Raw genomic sequence first — 5,107 nt, 5'->3', positions numbered from 1 at the left:
AGGAGACCTAATCCATGTATCACATGATGTTTCCAACAAGCAGGTAGTTAGATAATGGCAGTAATCTTGCATTACCTCCCTTCTGTTTCAGCACATCTTAGCTTCCAAATGGTGAGAAGCCTCAGGCTTTGTCCAAACAAGGCGTGCTGGCGTGAGGTTCTCCCTGTCCTGGAAGGAGACCTCATCCATGTATCACTTGATGTTTTTAGCAAGCAGGTAGTTAAGACAATGGCAGTAATCCTGCATTACCTCCCTTCTGTTTCAGCACAGCTTAGCTTCCAAATGGTGAGAAGCCTCAGGCTTTGTCCAAACAAGGCGTGCTGGCGTGAGGTTCTCCGTGTCCTGGAAGGAGACCTCATCCATGTATCACATGATGTTTCCAACAAGCAGGTAGTTAGATAATGGCAGTGATCCTGCACTACCTCCCTTCTGTTTCAGCACATCTTAGCTTCCAAATGGTGAGAAGCCTCAGGCTTTGTCCAAACAAGGCGTGCTGGAGTGAGGTTCTCCGTGTCTTGGAAGGAGACCTAATCCATGTATCACATGATCTTCCAAACAAGCAGGTAGTTGGATAATGGCAGTAATCTATGCCGTTATGCCATTATAAAGATCCAGATCGGTCACTTCAGCACATGCTTTCTGATGTTACACAAACACACATATCTATCTATCTATCTATCTATCTATCTATCTATCTATCTATCTATCTATCTATCTATCTATCTATCTATCTATCTATCTATCTATCTTCCAAACTACCAACCTAACTACCTACCTGCCTCCATCGATCTGCTTACCTCCTGTCCAGATGTGGCTTGTACCGAATGAGGTCATACCAAATGGTGAGAAGCCTCAGGCTTTGGCCGAACAAGGCGTGCTGAAGTGAGGTTCTCCGTGTCTTGGAAGGAGACCTCATCCATGTATCACATGATGTTTCCAACAAGCAGGTAGTTAGATAATGGCAGTAATCCTGCACTACCTCCCTTCTGTTTCAGCACAGCTTAGCTTCCAAATGGTGAGAAGCCTCAGGCTTTGTCCAAACAAGGCGTGCTGGAGTGAGGTTCTCCGTGTCATGGAAGGAGACCTCATCCATGTATCACATGATGTTTCCAACAAGCAGGTAGTTAGATAATGGCAGTGATCCTGCACTACCTCCCTTCTGTTTCAGCACATCTTAGCTTCCAAATGGTGAGAAGCCTCAGGCTTTGTCCAAACAAGGCGTGCTGGAGTGAGGTTCTCCGTGTCTTGGAAGGAGACCTAATCCATGTATCACATGATGTTTCCAACAAGCAGGTAGTTAGATAATGGCAGTAATCCTGCATTACCTCCCTTCTGTTTCAGCACATCTTAGCTTCCAAATGGTGAGAAGCCTCAGGCTTTGTCCAAACAAGGCGTGCTGGCGTGAGGTTCTCCGTGTACTGGAAGGAGACCTCATCCATGTATCACTTGATGTTTTTAGCAAGCAGGTAGTTAAGACAATGGCAGTAATCCTGCATTACCTCCCTTCTGTTTCAGCACAGCTTAGCTTCCAAATGGTGAGAAGCCTCAGGCTTTGTCCAAACAAGGCGTGCTGGCGTGAGGTTCTCCGTGTCCTGGAAGGAGACCTCATCCATGTATCACATGATGTTTCCAACAAGCAGGTAGTTAGATAATGGCAGTGATCCTGCACTACCTCCCTTCTGTTTCAGCACATCTTAGCTTCCAAATGGTGAGAAGCCTCAGGCTTTGTCCAAACAAGGCGTGCTGGAGTGAGGTTCTCCGTGTCTTGGAAGGAGACCTAATCCATGTATCACATGATCTTCCAAACAAGCAGGTAGTTGGATAATGGCAGTAATCTATGCCGTTATGCCATTATAAAGATCCAGATCGGTCACTTCAGCACATGCTTTCTGATGTTACACAAACACACATATCTATCTATCTATCTATCTATCTATCTATCTATCTATCTATCTATCTATCTATCTATCTATCTATCTATCTTCCAAACTACCAACCTAACTACCTACCTGCCTCCATCGATCTGCTTACCTCCTGTCCAGATGTGGCTTGTACCGAATGAGGTCATACCAAATGGTGAGAAGCCTCAGGCTTTGGCCGAACAAGGCGTGCTGAAGTGAGGTTCTCCGTGTCTTGGAAGGAGACCTCATCCATGTATCACATGATGTTTCCAACAAGCAGGTAGTTAGATAATGGCAGTAATCCTGCACTACCTCCCTTCTGTTTCAGCACAGCTTAGCTTCCAAATGGTGAGAAGCCTCAGGCTTTGTCCAAACAAGGCGTGCTGGAGTGAGGTTCTCCGTGTCATGGAAGGAGACCTCATCCATGTATCACATGATGTTTCCAACAAGCAGGTAGTTAGATAATGGCAGTGATCCTGCACTACCTCCCTTCTGTTTCAGCACATCTTAGCTTCCAAATGGTGAGAAGCCTCAGGCTTTGTCCAAACAAGGCGTGCTGGAGTGAGGTTCTCCGTGTCTTGGAAGGAGACCTAATCCATGTATCACATGATGTTTCCAACAAGCAGGTAGTTAGATAATGGCAGTAATCCTGCATTACCTCCCTTCTGTTTCAGCACATCTTAGCTTCCAAATGGTGAGAAGCCTCAGGCTTTGTCCAAACAAGGCGTGCTGGCGTGAGGTTCTCCGTGTCCTGGAAGGAGACCTCATCCATGTATCACTTGATGTTTTTAGCAAGCAGGTAGTTAAGACAATGGCAGTAATCCTGCATTACCTCCCTTCTGTTTCAGCACAGCTTAGCTTCCAAATGGTGAGAAGCCTCAGGCTTTGTCCAAACAAGGCGTGCTGGCGTGAGGTTCTCCGTGTCCTGGAAGGAGACCTCATCCATGTATCACATGATGTTTCCAACAAGCAGGTAGTTAGATAATGGCAGTGATCCTGCACTACCTCCCTTCTGTTTCAGCACATCTTAGCTTCCAAATGGTGAGAAGCCTCAGGCTTTGTCCAAACAAGGCGTGCTGGAGTGAGGTTCTCCGTGTCTTGGAAGGAGACCTAATCCATGTATCACATGATCTTCCAAACAAGCAGGTAGTTGGATAATGGCAGTAATCTATGCCGTTATGCCATTATAAAGATCCAGATCGGTCACTTCAGCACATGCTTTCTGATGTTACACAAACACACATATCTATCTATCTATCTATCTATCTATCTATCTATCTATCTATCTATCTATCTATCTATCTATCTATCTATCTATCTATCTATCTATCTATCTATCTATCTATCTTCCAAACTACCAACCTAACTACCTACCTGCCTCCATCGATCTGCTTACCTCCTGTCCAGATGTGGCTTGTACCGAATGAGGTCATACCAAATGGTGAGAAGCCTCAGGCTTTGGCCGAACAAGGCGTGCTGAAGTGAGGTTCTCCGTGTCTTGGAAGGAGACCTCATCCATGTATCACATGATGTTTCCAACAAGCAGGTAGTTAGATAATGGCAGTAATCCTGCACTACCTCCCTTCTGTTTCAGCACAGCTTAGCTTCCAAATGGTGAGAAGCCTCAGGCTTTGTCCAAACAAGGCGTGCTGGAGTGAGGTTCTCCGTGTCATGGAAGGAGACCTCATCCATGTATCACATGATGTTTCCAACAAGCAGGTAGTTAGATAATGGCAGTGATCCTGCACTACCTCCCTTCTGTTTCAGCACATCTTAGCTTCCAAATGGTGAGAAGCCTCAGGCTTTGTCCAAACAAGGCGTGCTGGAGTGAGGTTCTCCGTGTCTTGGAAGGAGACCTAATCCATGTATCACATGATGTTTCCAACAAGCAGGTAGTTAGATAATGGCAGTAATCCTGCATTACCTCCCTTCTGTTTCAGCACATCTTAGCTTCCAAATGGTGAGAAGCCTCAGGCTTTGTCCAAACAAGGCGTGCTGGCGTGAGGTTCTCCGTGTACTGGAAGGAGACCTCATCCATGTATCACTTGATGTTTTTAGCAAGCAGGTAGTTAAGACAATGGCAGTAATCCTGCATTACCTCCCTTCTGTTTCAGCACAGCTTAGCTTCCAAATGGTGAGAAGCCTCAGGCTTTGTCCAAACAAGGCGTGCTGGCGTGAGGTTCTCCGTGTCCTGGAAGGAGACCTCATCCATGTATCACATGATGTTTCCAACAAGCAGGTAGTTAGATAATGGCAGTGATCCTGCACTACCTCCCTTCTGTTTCAGCACATCTTAGCTTCCAAATGGTGAGAAGCCTCAGGCTTTGTCCAAACAAGGCGTGCTGGAGTGAGGTTCTCCGTGTCTTGGAAGGAGACCTAATCCATGTATCACATGATCTTCCAAACAAGCAGGTAGTTGGATAATGGCAGTAATCTATGCCGTTATGCCATTATAAAGATCCAGATCGGTCACTTCAGCACATGCTTTCTGATGTTACACAAACACACATATCTATCTATCTATCTATCTATCTATCTATCTATCTATCTATCTATCTATCTATCTATCTATCTATCTATCTATCTATCTATCTATCTATCTATCTTCCAAACTACCAACCTAACTACCTACCTGCCTCCATCGATCTGCTTACCTCCTGTCCAGATGTGGCTTGTACCGAATGAGGTCATACCAAATGGTGAGAAGCCTCAGGCTTTGGCCGAACAAGGCGTGCTGAAGTGAGGTTCTCCGTGTCTTGGAAGGAGACCTCATCCATGTATCACATGATGTTTCCAACAAGCAGGTAGTTAGATAATGGCAGTAATCCTGCACTACCTCCCTTCTGTTTCAGCACAGCTTAGCTTCCAAATGGTGAGAAGCCTCAGGCTTTGTCCAAACAAGGCGTGCTGGAGTGAGGTTCTCCGTGTCATGGAAGGAGACCTCATCCATGTATCACATGATGTTTCCAACAAGCAGGTAGTTAGATAATGGCAGTGATCCTGCACTACCTCCCTTCTGTTTCAGCACATCTTAGCTTCCAAATGGTGAGAAGCCTCAGGCTTTGTCCAAACAAGGCGTGCTGGAGTGAGGTTCTCCGTGTCTTGGAAGGAGACCTAATCCATGTATCACATGATGTTTCCAACAAGCAGGTAGTTAGATAATGGCAGTAATCCTGCATTACCTCCCTTCTGTTTCAGCACATCTT

This window comes from Brachyhypopomus gauderio, chromosome 3 (genome assembly GCF_052324685.1).
Source record: "Brachyhypopomus gauderio isolate BG-103 chromosome 3, BGAUD_0.2, whole genome shotgun sequence".
Taxonomy (NCBI): domain Eukaryota; kingdom Metazoa; phylum Chordata; class Actinopteri; order Gymnotiformes; family Hypopomidae; genus Brachyhypopomus; species Brachyhypopomus gauderio.
This window is presented reverse-complemented; position numbering follows the sequence as displayed.